This window comes from Bos mutus, chromosome X (assembly GCF_027580195.1).
Source record: "Bos mutus isolate GX-2022 chromosome X, NWIPB_WYAK_1.1, whole genome shotgun sequence".
Lineage (NCBI taxonomy): Eukaryota > Metazoa > Chordata > Mammalia > Artiodactyla > Bovidae > Bos > Bos mutus.
Genome location: NC_091646.1, coordinates 43,455,255 through 43,470,128, shown reverse-complemented (window position 1 = coordinate 43,470,128; position 14,874 = coordinate 43,455,255). Strand labels below are relative to the sequence as shown.

The 14,874-nt window shown below is 37.7% G+C and overlaps 1 protein-coding gene and 1 non-coding gene across 2 annotated transcripts in view; both read left to right on the top strand.

The window, feature by feature from the left end:
- Positions 1 to 14,874, top strand: part of DIAPH2 (diaphanous related formin 2) — a 983,285-nt gene that overhangs the window by 962,415 nt on the left and 5,996 nt on the right. The window lies entirely within an intron of this gene.
- Positions 9,064 to 9,136, top strand: TRNAW-CCA (transfer RNA tryptophan (anticodon CCA)). Its single transcript has one exon. It is a non-coding gene; the product is annotated as a tRNA-Trp (tRNA).

Genomic DNA, 14,874 nt, shown 5'->3' with positions numbered 1-14,874 from the left:
TAGAACTTTTAGAATTTAGAATCTAAGATACATGAAATCCTTAATAGGTGACAACAGTATATGAAGACAAATTTATCTCTGCCCTAAAACCAGCCTACTTGTAAGCCATTACTTCCTGACTAGGGAACATTCTGTGGCCCTTTTTTAAGCAGGGCAGAAAATGATACCTGATTTGTCTTTTTTTTTTTTTTTCTTTTCATTATGGTGTACTTAGTGATGGTACATTCATGCAGATTACATATTGAATCCTAAACTGCTCTTTAAGTTGAGAACAGTATGTGCTTTTGCTCTGAAGGCTGAAATTTTTACATCCTACCTAGGTTGCTTCCCTAATTTACCAAGTTAATCATGCTCAGTTCCAAAAATTCAGACATGGAAAAATATAAAAAAGAAAACATGATCTCACCATTTAGAGATAGCCACTATTTTTATTCATATATAGCCTTCCAAATTCTTTATTATGAAATGAGACTATAATATGGACCTCTGTCAAGCACATATAGATCTATATGATAATTTAGAAATGGCTGCATTGTATCCTAGTGTATGTGGGTCTCATCCTTTATTTATCCAATCCTGTGATGAACAGATAGGCTTTTTACAGTTTTCACTAGTAGAAACAATGTTGCAAAGAACATGGATGTGCAGCCATCCATATTTATACATCTGTCTGAGAATATGAGGACTGGCTTTATTCCAGTAGACTTAAATGTCAGGAAAGGTTCTTTCAGATTTCTTGTATGAGGAATAAGTTGCTAGTTAGTAGCCATTGTTTATCATCTAAAAGCTCAGCCTGCACTTGGGTTGTGCATAGATTGCCTTAGAAACTGCAACTACAAAGGCACCTCTGTCAGTTATGAATATGACATTGAGAAGCCATGTTTTAACTGTCCTAATTGCTCATATTTAAAACAATTGCTGACTGGCTTCTACCTTAAGGGACAGTTTATATTCTAAAACAATGGCGCTGGCAGCTGCTAAAGTGTCTGTGATATTAACCATACAGGTTGCCTTTGTCCGTACAACTGGTTAAGTAATTAAGCACAGGCTAGCATGGGGAACACTGCTAATGGGAAGCACCTGTTTATAGTCGCACACGTTGTAAGTTGTAGGTTAATATCTCCCCGCCTCAAAATCATAGCATGTGGGATAGTTCTGTGATCCTGTCGTTTGGGAAATGGAAGCATCATGCAGGGGAAAGTCTGCCATTTCTTCCTTACTACAGAAGCCACCGAGCTTACGTAACCCCAGAGAACCCGGGGCTACTGAAGCTGGGGAATTGGGCTGACTCCTCTCAAACTTCCATCATCAGCAAAAAGCAGGTAGCCCAGACCCACAAGATAGATTGCACATGTTAAAAACAAAAAGAGTATATATGTAGTCTTAGAGTGATTTAGAAACAAAAACAGATGACAAGTAAATATATTCTAGGTCAGCATATCAGCAACAAAGCTCAGGCAGATCACAAACAACTGCCACAGAAAATGACAGAGGATTGTCCATCATATGATCAAAGTTAGAGAAATGGCTGATGCCTAACATTCTTAGTCATAGGGATTTCTGTCACACGTGGAGTAGAAAGGCATGAGATGACAGGTGGTAGGAATGATTTGACCCTGTATCCACATTGTCATTTAACAGCTAGTTTATCTGCATCAACCCAAATGGTTGCACAAGTTCTCATCTTGCCAAGTACTCTTGGCCCAGGTCACTACAATCTATGTTTGCCTTGATCAGCTTTTCTGCTGCCACTCTTAATTGTGCTAGCTAGGCTTCAGCAGTAGACCCTAACCAGATGATGCCAGAGGACCTCATTTCTCCTGGGTAATTTTGTTGTGGGTTTTTTTTCTAGGTTGTCTGTTTGTTTTGAACAAACTGCTGTCTTTGTTTTGAACTGCTGTCTTCTCTGAAAATCATTCGGGAATTTTTTGGGTTTTTAAAAATACCATAAAAATTAAAATCACATGTTTATGGAAACAGCTGTCATCTGATTATGGAAACACTAGGAATCTGGTTGGTGCATTCCCCTTCATTATTTTCCTCCGTGTCCTAGAAAATAGTTGTTAAATATATGTAGAGTTCTGATTCTCCTTTTATATCTCCATTGCTTTACATGCCCCCAAATAGGAAAAATTTGATAATTAAAATAGCAACATAAGGAACTAGAGGTCACTTTCTCTAATCAAAAATTAATTGCAACATTTCTATTTCTTTTTGTTGAAAAACCCACCTATCTGCTAAGGGCTAATTGAGATGACGTTTTCCCTGATCCCCCAACTCCAGCACTCAAGGGATATGATTTTTCTCTTTGAACCTCCATTGCATGTACTGTTGTTGTTCAGTTGCTCAATCATGTTGCCTGAGAAATCAGTGCTCACACTTCACTGGATGTAAGGTGTTGACTGAAGCCTAGGGCACTCTGACTCCTTACAGCTAGTAAGCAGTTCTCAGGTACATCCTGGCACTTCTAGTGTTCAGTTCAGTTGCTCAGGCATGTCCGACTCTTTGCAACCCCATGGACTACAGCACGCCAGGCCTCCCTGTCCATCACCAACTCCCGGAGTTTACTCAAACTCATGTCCATTGAGTCAGTGATGCCATCCAACCATCTCATCCTCTGTTGTCCCCTTCTCCTCCCGATTTCAATCTTTCCCAGCATCAGGGTCTTTTCCAATGAGTCAGTTCTTCGTATCAGGTGGCCAAAGGATTGGAGCTTCAGCCTCAGCATCAGACTCTAAGAGATGCTATAAGAGACATATAGTTAGTTTCATGTTAGAGTTGTTTATACATTTATCCTTTCCTTCCTAAAAACTTATAAAGGTGCCTTTTATGGTACTCTGCAGGTATTTTATTCAGTAAAAATTTATGGATGGATGAAAGGAAGGAAGAGAGGGAGGGAGGGAGGGTTTTCTTTCCTTTGCCTATATTATTAGCAAATAATATTCTCTGTGTATAAGCAGTATAGTAGAAGGTGAATTGCAGGAGCAGCTTTTGATTCATTGCTAATGATTAGATGATTAATCAACAGAGTTTTTGAAAAATCTCTGGATGTAATCCACTGTGGAAGACACTTGAGCAGATCTGTTACAGTTTGTGTGAATTCTGTTAGTTTGCTCTTCAGTGTAAGTTTCACTTATATAATATACTTGGGAGTTTTCCCAACTATTTTCTAATATTATTCAGTTTTATTTTGTCACTCTTCTGTATTTTCCCGATAGGCAGGCATTGTCATCAGACTTTCAACCTCATATAAAATTTGTCTTAGGCCCTGACTATATTTCCTAGTGAAGAAGGAAATGCATGGCTAATAAACAAAACCAAGAACATTTTTTAAAATTTTATTCATTAGCTTTAACATTGAGTCCAGAGATAATTGGTAGCAAGTTCTGTGGCAGTTGAAATATTGAATATACTGACTTTATTTTTTTCTGTGCCATACTTTTCCAAAATCCCTTGAAATACTCAAGATATAAATTAGGTAAATACTAGTCATTTAAAATCCCAAGAGGTTAATTGTACATGTTATGAAAATACCATGTTTATGATAGATAAAAGTAAACACTGCATATTTTCTACATTTATAGCTTAATATGGATTGTTTTTAATGCCTTGAAGTAATATTATTATACTATGTGATTTTACTTTTATCATGTATTTCAATCTTCCTAAAGTTGCTATAATTGAGTTTGTTTGATAATATACCTTTATATTACTATGAGACTTGATAGTTTGCAAAATGTGAGGTTCATAATAGAGACAGAGAGTCGACTTACTACCTGGCAGGGAGGATAAGAAGAAAGTGAAATATAGAAAAGTGATTTAATCTCACTACTGCAGTTTTGTAAAATATAATTTGCTTTTCCCCTAGCACAGCAGAGTTTCATGCTGATAACAAGCTACTGAATTAATAAATCCATTGCAACTATTGAGACTTTTCCTTTAATAACATGACGAATGCTGAGCATTAAGAAAAGGAAAGGCATTCTTTGTACAGATATTACTTCTACCAGATCTACATCCCTAACCTTAGGAAAAATGCCATCATACACTGAGCAATATCAATGTGAAAATAATTTGTGCATCTCAATTAGAATACAGTATTTTCCACATAAAATCACACTGTTTCCTGGAACACATTAGCTTATTTTCCAATTGGAAAGATATTTAGAGGTCTATTTTTTTATCATTACATGTGCTTAACTCCAATTACAGTTAATGGGAGTTGTGTGTCTATAGTCACAGTAGCCTCTGAACTACTTAACATTATTGCTTTCCATTACCATCCTCATTAGAATAACTTTCATCTCTTCTACTAAACTGAACTACCATGGTAATCTGGATTTCTGTTTTCTTTCCGTGGATTTATTTGCATGTAACAAAGGATATAAATTACATAACATGGCCTGTTTCTAGTTTTGAAAACATTACAATGTCACTGAGATTAGAATAGGGTTAGAACTATTTAGAAGAAATAGTGAAGTTGCTCAGTCATGTCTGACTGTTTGCGACCACATGGACTGTAGCCCACCGGGCTCCTCCATCTGTGGGATTTTCCAGGCAAGAATAGTGGAGTGGCTTACCATTTCCTTCTCCAGGGTATCTTCCCAACCCAGGGATTAAACCTCCGTCTTCCACACTGCAGGCAGGTTCTTTACTGTCTGAGCCACCAGGGAAGCCACTTAAGTAGAAGTAATTGATTGGCTTCTAGACTTGCATTTTGGAAGGGCGCCACATGTATACAATTCTGTTGGAATAAAATAATTTGATAAACTTTAACACCTATGGTATCTAGTAGACACTAAATTTGTAAAACATATTATAAAACATGAAAAAAATGTTTACAAAATAGAAGTACTATCAAGAACAAATCTATACATTTAATTCCAATTATTCAAAATTTTGATGAAGTAAAAGTAATGAAGACAAGTGCCTTATAAACTAAGTAGAATTGGTAATGCTATCTTCCTTAGTGCTGACCTGTACTGTATTTCCAGGGGAAAAAATGATAAGAAGACAAGGAAAGGGGCTTGTTAAGTTTTTAAGAAAATGAAGAACCCGAGAAGAACTCTTAAAAACATCACTAGGAACTTTAGAGTCACTTGACTCATTGGCACTCAACAAATAGACATCTGCCTAGCCTTAGTAGGATAGGCTAGTTACTACGTATTGAGTTTGTTTGTCAAGCTGTATTGTTTTCAAGATGTTTTGTGATTATAGCATGATGTAGAGTTCTAAAATGTGCTCAAAAAATACGTTTGAAAGGAAAATATACATTACAGAGGATTATTTCCACCAGATATTAAAACATATTATGAGGCTAAAATAATAAAATCAGAAGTCACTGGCATAAAAATAGTTGGAAAAATACTTAAGTCGATGGAAAAGAAATGTACCCTAGTATAGGTTATTTGGTGGTGGCTCAGATGGGAAAGAATCCACCTGCAGTGGGGGAGACCTGAGTTCGATCCTTGGTTTGGGAAGATCCCCTGGAGGAGGGCATGGCAATCCACTCCAGTATTCTTGCTTGGAGAATCCCCATGGACAGAGGAGCCTGGCAGGCTACAGTCCATGGGGTCACAATGAGTCAGACATGACTGAGCGACTAAGCACAGCAGCACGGCATAGGTAATTTGACATAGGATAAAGAGATATATCATGAATCAGTTTAGAAATTCATGATTATTCAACAAATGGTGCTGGAACAACCAGCTTCCTCTTTGCAAGGAAAAAAGCAAGCAAGCAATGTGGAAGCTTACCTGATATTGTACAACAAAAATTCTAAATCATTTAAATAAATGTTTTTTAAAAAATCAAACCTTAAAGGACAATAAAAGATACAGTTGAATGTTTATCAAATGTCTCTGCCTAGAGAAAGACTTTCTCAGCTTAACAATAAAAGAATGGATCACAATGTAAAAGACTGACTGATTTCACTACATACAAATAATAAAAATGAAACCATATGTTCTTGAAAGCCAACAACATGAACCAAATAACAGGCAATCAACAAACTAAGGAAAATATTTCAGTTGGTTACTATCTATCTTTAAAATGTAGAGTTCAAAATAAAAACAAAGCAAAACTAAGACCCTAATAAATTATTGGGTAAGGGATATGATCAGCATTTAAAGGAAGAAATATAAATGGATAATAGCATTTGAAAATTTCTGCTTTGCTAGAATTTGAAGAAGGGCAAAAAGAGGCAATCATATGCTTTTCACATTAGCACATTGTCAAGAGATTAATGCCTAACAATGAGATAAGACAAATTAATTTACTTACTGCCAATTGGATTTAAATTAATACAACTATTCTGGAATACGATTTGGACTTAATTTTGCATACTTAACAATGCTACTTCTATACATGATGTGTATAAAATAAAATATAAACTATAAGGATGTTCATTGCAAGGCTTTTTATAATAGAAAAAAAATGGAAGCAGCCTAAATGTCCAACAGTAGAGAAATGGTTAACCAAATTGTGGCATATTTATATAGAAAGAAGAGTATGTAGCCATTAAAAATTTTATTTTCAGTATCATGTTTAATGATATCAAGTTTAATTTTCAGTATCAAGTTTAATGACATACAAAATTTCTATTATACAATAAAATGTTAAATGAAAAAAGTAGAACACCAAATTGCATACATAGTTTAAGCTCAACATGTTTTTTTAAAAGACACTATTCTGGTAAATGAAGAGAACGAATCTGGTCAATGAATGGAGAAACTGGCTGTCCACCAGGAGATTAGGCCAAACCTAATTCAGGTACCACCTTCCTTCCAGTTGTTTGTAGTGAGTGAGAAACTGTATCAAGTCAGGATCCTCAAAAACATAGGGGGAGAAAAAAGCAACAGTTTTGAAATCATGGTACAGAGGGGAAAAAAAGATGTAAATTCGTATGAGATGATTTCAGTATAACAGTCTAAAATAATCTTTCATCAGTATTTGGCATGTGAATAGCTACTTTAATAGACATTTCCTAAGGTGACCTAACCCTGAAGAAGGGAGCACAACCTACTCCAGTATTATTGTCTGGAGAATTCCATGGATAGAGAAGCCTGGTGGGGCTACAGTCCATGGGGTCATAAAGAGTCAGACACAACTGAGAGAATAACACATACACAAGGCAACCTAAAGTTTTCTTGGTTTTCTTAGCCTGAGCTGCACAAAACCCATCCTCTGTTTGCTTTTTTTTTTTTTTTTTTTGCTGGAAACAATGCCTATCCATTGATGATAAATCTGCCACACCATCATTTTTGAAGAGTTTTGGAGAAAAGAAAGCTCACAATAAAGTGTAGAGGCTTTCTTTTACTTTGTTTTCTAGGCAGCTAATTAGCATTAAAATGGGATGTTTCGCCACACAATGTGACAATGTGCAGTGTATGCCAGGCACACTTATTTTATGTTACCCTATTGGGAGGGTATAGTTGCATTGTGTTTGAGTAAGTCATGTCAATACATCTAACATGTCTATGAAGCACCAGTTCTTCCATAGACAACAGGTGGATACCTAACCTGGGGGGGAATGAATAATGGACAAGTCTTTTTATCACAGGTTTTCAATCTCAAGTGGACCTGCTCATGCAATATACAACACACAGCCCTCTACCTTTGGCATACACTCACTGTGGTAGAGGAGTGATTAAACGTTTCTCGGTTACATACTACAAGCTTGAGTCCTTTGGTCTGTCTCACACCACGTTTTTTTTTTTTTTTTAAGATTTATGATAAGGTTATTCCTCAGTTATTTCACCTGACAAAGTTTTCAGTAGGAAGGAAATTAGCAGTGTAGATGTGGATATGGATCTGAAATTTTGTGACATTCAGATATTTCATGAATGATGTGCTTTGTACATAGTTGTTTAATAAATGATTGCATGAATGAATTTTAGAGCAATACAATAACAGGTTTAATCTATTCACTCAGGACTCCATTGGGAAGGTTTTGAGATGAATGCCAAATCAATTTATGCTTAGAAAAAGCATAAAGCTTCTTACTTTTACAACAGTGGGGAAAGCCTTGACAGTGGTTTGAGCTGGTTAACCTGATATTCACAGTGTACAGAAGCATGTTTTAGCTGGGCCATGTATTTACATTTTCTTTTCTGTGACAGATTGGCATATTGTTTTGGATTTGGTCACCTCTCCTCCATGGACTGCACATTTTCATATAACTATGTTCCTCTCCTCAGTTTCATACTATGACTATGTTACTCTCTGTAGAAATAGAATCTTTTCACTTTCACATGGGGCATCAAGCCTTTGGTGACCAAAAAAAATCTGATAGGGTATGCATGCCCAACTCTGGTGGATTTAGAGGGTACATCTTGGGACTGACATCTCAGGTTCTATATAGCATTAATCTTTGTGTTTACAAACAATAGAATCCCTTAATGAATTCTTAGACCATGAGGATACATTAGATTCTCTAGGCTTGCTTATTCATATGTTACCTCGTACATTCAGAAAATGGAAACAGAGGAAGATTATGACAAATCATGTTCCCTCAGCCTCTAATATAATGTTTTCCTGTATCTCATTGCACAGTATGCCCAACAAGTAAACACACATAGATTGATGCTTCCCCCCATCTTCCTTTCTTTGATTTCCAAAAATACAACAAGGCAAATTGGAAAGGGAAACCACTACTGATTAACAAAGCCCTCCCCATCACCTCAGGTAAATACATATTTTCTAAACTATTGACTGGAAGAGAGACTCCTATTTTTTTTTCCATCTAAACAGTTCTAGTATTAGTAGTGTTGGGAGAATAAGATTGGGTAGAAAAGTGAATTTGGTTCAGTCTGGGTCTCCTGGAGTTCTCAAATCATATCACACGGGCACCTGCCTCCTTCACCTATGTTTCTAAATAGGAAATTCAGGCACTCTCACAATCACCCAAATAACTCCATCACCTCTGACAGCAGTAATAACTAGCATTTGCTCTTTTCTCATAAATTTGATGCCAAGTATGTGTCTTGACCTCATAAGGATCAGAACACTATTACTCATTAGTATTTACTTGTATTTTTAAAAAATTCAATGATTCTTGGAACTTCCTTGGTGGTCCAGTGGCCAAGACTCCATGCTCCCAATGCAGGAGACCCAGGTTCAATCCCTGGTCAGGGAAATAGGTCTCTGAAGATCCCATGCAGCCAAATAAATAAATAATTTTTTTAATAAATAAAAATTTGATGATTCTCAATCTTTGCCTCAAAGAAAACATGAATCTAGGTATGAAAATTTGCTACCATTAGATTGTAAGCTATTAGAATGTGAAAAGAGATGAATATTTGTATTGATATATATTCATATTTTATATATATATATATATATATATATATATAACATTATCCTCTAAATTGCACTTCTGCACTGATCCATACAAGTCTAGAGTATAAACGTATATTTTGTACCTAGAATAGTTTTAACATAAACACAGAGAATTGTAAATAAATCATAGAAACCCAGATCAGTCATTGCTGCCATTATTTCTAGAGTCATTTTTTCATAAACAATGTTGGAGGTTGACATTTCAAAAATACAAGTAATGACCTTTACAGAATTGCTTCTACTTATAATTATCTCATAAACATAGGGACCAATTAAGTACCAAAAATATTTAAAGAGAGACAGAGACAGAGAAGGAAGGGAGAGAGGGAGATAAAGAGAAAGGAAGGGAAGAACTGTAGAATAATTCTCTTGTGTGTATGCCAAGAGCTGGATTTGAGCTGTGAACCAATGTTTATCCTGCCTTCCAAAAGCTTTAATGTCCTTTTCTCAGTTCATTTTGACTTGAAAGTTTATTTTCTCACATCAGATGCTACCAATAAAGCTGCAGTTTGATGTGAATCCTGACATCATTTACTTCTGCAAGGCTAGGTTTTTGCATGTGGTGCTTTTCTTGAATCCAGTGGGCAGTGAACGGTGGTATGGGGTACCAATAGCAGTCCTGGAGTGAACGTGAATGCCAGTTGACCTTCGTGTGTGGGATTACCAAGGCACAAGCCTTTTTTCCAGCTGGGACAATCCTCTGTGAATGCCACCATCATTCTCATATCTGATAGCTTTAACACTGAGCACTTAAATGCTAGCAATGCAATGGTAACCATCATATTACAATCTCATTTGTAAATGTCTTCTAAAAAGTCCCAAACCAACCTGTATGTGAATCAGTGACATCTAAGTAATAAGCCCTTTATCTCAAAATGTTATCTTTACAATTTTAGTGGATTGTGATTGGTATCACAAATTAAATAATGGAATTTTTAATGGTATCTTTAAAAGGATACCCAAATAATCCATCACTCAGATATATCTCTGAATAGAAAAAATATCTCTTTCTTTCTCACTTCTCAGTGATAATAATGCATTATAAGGCACTTTAAGCGTATGGCTGTTTGGCTCAGTACACTGATCAGATCAGATCAGATCTGTCGCTCAGTCGTGTCCGACTCTTTTGTGACCCCATGAATCGCAGCACGCCAGGCCTCCCGGTCCATCACCAACTCCCGGAGTTCACTCAGACTCACGTCCATCGAGTCAATGATGCCATCCAGCCATCTCATCCTCTGTCGTCCCCTTCTCTTCCTGCCCCCCAATCACTCCCAGCATCAGAGTCTCTTCCAATGAGTCAACTCTTCACATGAGGTGGCCAAAGTACTGGAGTTTCAGCTTTAGCATCATTCCCTCCAAAGAAATCCCAGGGCTGATCTCCTTCACAATGGACTGGTTGGATCTCCTTGCAGTCCAAGGGACTCTCAAGAGTCTTCTCCAACACCACAGTTCAAAAGCATCAATTCTTCGGTGCTCAGCCTTCTTCACAGTCCAACTCTCACATCCATACATGACCACAGGAAAAACCATAGCCTTGACTAGATGAACCTTTGTTGGCATAGTAATGTCTCTGCTTTTGAATATGCTATCTAGGTTGGTCATAACTTTCCTTCCAAGGAGTAAGCGTCTTTTAATTTCATGGCTGCAGTCACCATCTGTAGTGATTTTGGAGCCTAGAAAAATAAAGTCCGACACTGTTTCCACTGTTTCCCGATCTATTTCCCATGAAGTGGTGGGACCGGATGCCATGACCTTCGTTTTCTGAATGTTGAGCTTTAAGCCAACTTTTTCACTCTCCACTTTCACTTTTATCAAGAGGCTTTTGAGTTCCTCTTCACTTTCTGCCATAAGGGTGGTGTCATCTGCATATCTGAGGTTATTGATATTTCTCCCGGCAATCTTGATTCCAGCTTGTGTTTCTTCCAGTCCAGCGTTTCTCATGATGTACTCTGCATTACAGTTAAATAAGCAGGGTGACAATATACAGCCTTGACGAATTCCTTTTCCTATTTGGAACCAGTCTGTTGTTCCATGTCCAGTTCTAACTGTTGCTTCCTGACCTGCATATAAATTTCTCAAGAGGCAGATCAGGTGGTCTGGTATTCCCATCTGTTGAAGAATTTTCCACAGTTTATTGTGACCCATACAGTCAAAGGCTTTGGCATAGTCAATAAAGCAGAAGTAGATGTTTTTCTGGAACTCTCTTGCTTTTTCTATGATCCAGCGGATGTTGGCAACTTGATCTCTGGTTCCTCTGCCTTTTCTAAAACCAGCTTGAACATCAGGAAGTTCACGGTTCACATATTGCTGAAGCCTGGCTTGGAGAATTTTAAGCATTACTTTACTAGCATGTGAGATGAGTGCAATTGTGCGGTAGTTTGAGCATTCTTTGGCATTGCCTTTCTTTGGGATTGGAATGAAAACTGACCTTTTCCAGTCCTGTGGCCACTGCTGAGTTTTCCAAATTTGCTGGCATATTTAGTGCAGCACTTTCACAGTATCATCTTTCAGGATTTGGAGTAGCTCAACTGGAATTCCATCACCTCCACTAGCTTTGTTCATAGTGATGTTTTCTAAGGCCCACTTGACTTCACATTCCAGGATGTCTGGCTCTAGGTCAGTGATCACACCATCGTGATTATCTGGGTCGTGAAGGTCTTTTTTGTACAGTTCTTCTATGTATTCTTGCCATCTCTTCTTAATATCTTCTGCTTCTGTTAGGTCCATACCATTTCTGTCCTTTATCGAGCTCATCTTTTCCACTGTATGATTATACAGTGGAAGTGAGAAATAGATATAAGGGCCTAGATCTGATAGATAGAGTGCCTGATGAACTATGGAATGAGGTTCATGACATTGTACAGGAGACAGGGATCAAGACCATTCCCATAGAAAAGAAATGCAAACAAGCAAAATGGCTGTCTGGGGAGGCCTTACAAATAGCTGTGAAAAGAAGAGAAGCAAAAAGCAAAGGAGAAAAGGAAAGCTATAAACATCTGAATGCAGAGTTCCAAAGAATAGCAAGAAGAGATAAGAAAGCCTTCTTCAGCGATCAGTGCAAAGAAGTAGAAGAAAACAACAGAATGGGAAAGACTAGGGATCTCTTCAAGAAAATCAGAGATACCAAAGGAACATTTCATGCAAAGATGAGCTCGATAAAGGACAGTACACTCATACCATGGTATTAATGAGGCCAAGGTCATTGCGGCCAGTTATCTTTGCTCTATGTACTGACCACAGACTACCCGGAATCACTCAAGAAACACTGATGATGTGTTTCTCATCAAGAAACACAGATGAGAAAAGTTCCATGGCAAGACCTCAACATTTCTCACAGTCCATCCTCCCCATAGGAGAAGCAGGATATATTCCAGGGTGTCATCATCTTCTCTCTCAAATTGCCAACATCCAAAACAACAGAGTTCCAGAAAAACATCTACTTCTGTTTTATTGATTATGCCAAAGCCTTTGTGTGGATCACAACAAACTGTGGAAAATTCTTCAAGAGATGGGAATACCAGACCACCTGACCTGCCTCTTGACAAATCTGTAGGCAGATCAGGAAGCAACAGTTAGAACTGGACATGGAACAACAGACTGGTTCCAAATCCGGAAAGGAGTGCATCAAGGCTATATATTGTCACCCTGCTTATTTAACTCATATGCAGAGTGCATCATGAGAAATGCTGGGCTTGAAGAAGCACAAGCTGAAATCAAGATTGCCGGGAGAAATATCAATAACGTCAGATATGCAGATGACACCACCCTTACGGCAGAAAGCAAAGAACTACAGAACCTCTTGATGAAAGTGAAAGAGGAAAGTGAAAAAGTTGGCTTAAAACTCAACATTCAGAAAACTAAGATCATGGCATCTGGTTCCATCACTTCATCACAAATAGATGGGGAAACAGTGAGAGACTTTATTTTTTGGGTTTTGGCTCCAAAATCACTGCAGATGGTAACTACAGCCATGAAATTAAAAGACGCTTGCTCCCTGGAAAGAAGCTATGACCAACCTAGACAGAATATTAAAAAGCAGAGACATCACTTTGCCAACAGAGGTCCATCTAGTCAAAGCTATGGTTTTTCCAGTGGTCATGTATGGATGTGAGAGTTGGACTATAAAGAAAGCTGAGCGCCGAAGAATTGATGCTTTTGAACTGTGGTGTTGGAGAAGACTCTTGCGAGTCCCTTGGACTGCAAGGAGATCCAACCAGTCCATCCTAAAGGAAATCAGTCCTGAATATTCATTGGAAGGACTGATGCTGAAGCTGAAACTCCAATACTTTGGCCACCTGATGTGAAGAACTGACTCATTGGAAAGGACCCTGATGGTGAGAAAGATTGAAGGTGGGAGGTGAAGGGGATGACAGAGGATGAGTTAGTTGGATGGCATCAATGACTCAATGGAGATGAGTTTGAGTATACTCCTGGAGTTAGGGTGATGGACAGGGAGGCCTGGAGTGCTGCAGTCCATGGGGTTGCAAAGAGTCAGACAAGACTGAAAGACTGAACTGAGACTGAGATCATCATCTTAGGGAGGAAATGAATAGGAGCTTGGGAGGCCCCAACATCTACCTCTGAATAAAGCAGCCTTGTCATTTAGGCATTAACTTTGCATTATAAGCCCCATCATACCATTGATTTGCTGTGTAACCTTCATCACTAAAGCAGAGATAATAGGATAGAATGAAATGGGTTTACCTCCCGGGGATGTTGTATGAATTAGCAAATTAACGAGTGTAAAGTGTTAGCATTTATGTAAGTGCTGGTGGTTGTGATTATTTCTAGGAACCTAGTCTCATTCTAAATAGAGAATCTAAGTATATTATGCTTCTGTCAGAAGGGGATTTTCACCCACATCAATTGCATTTAAGCTGAGCATAAAACAGAGGTGATAATAACATAGTAGTGATCACCACAATGCAGAGCTATAAACCTTTTTCCTATTAAAGCTAAAACTATTTTCAGCAACTTTCAATGCTTTTAAACTTTGCTTTCCAAGCTTTGTGCCAACAGTTCTCTCTACAGTGATTATTTTTCCTGTGATAGGTGAGGGGAATGGGACCTATTCATTATTCATTCCCATAATGACTATATAATGTATTGAATTTGTTTACATCACACAATCAAGCAAAGACTTGGTAGCTGATTTGATTGCCACATATTGCAATCATTGTAAAAAATAAAAAAAAAAAAAACTCTTTTTCAGCTCTGCCCACACTGGTGTCCTCTAGAGGTAGCCAACATACAGGTTGAAAACTCTTGGGGAATTGAAGTGCTTTCCAACAAAAGGCACTGTGCATAGATCCTTTCAATTTAACATCTTTACCAAGGAATTTTGTTGTCGCCTGCTATTTCCAAAGGGACTGTGCTTGAGAGAATTCTTCCACTGCTTTTATCACTCTGATTTCACTTACCAAGAAAAGTCATTTAATGCTATTTCAGACTCTTGAAGTCAGCCTGGGAGCTACAGCATGAACTCTTCAGATCTGAGCTTCATGTTACTTATTTACATATTCATTTGAATTA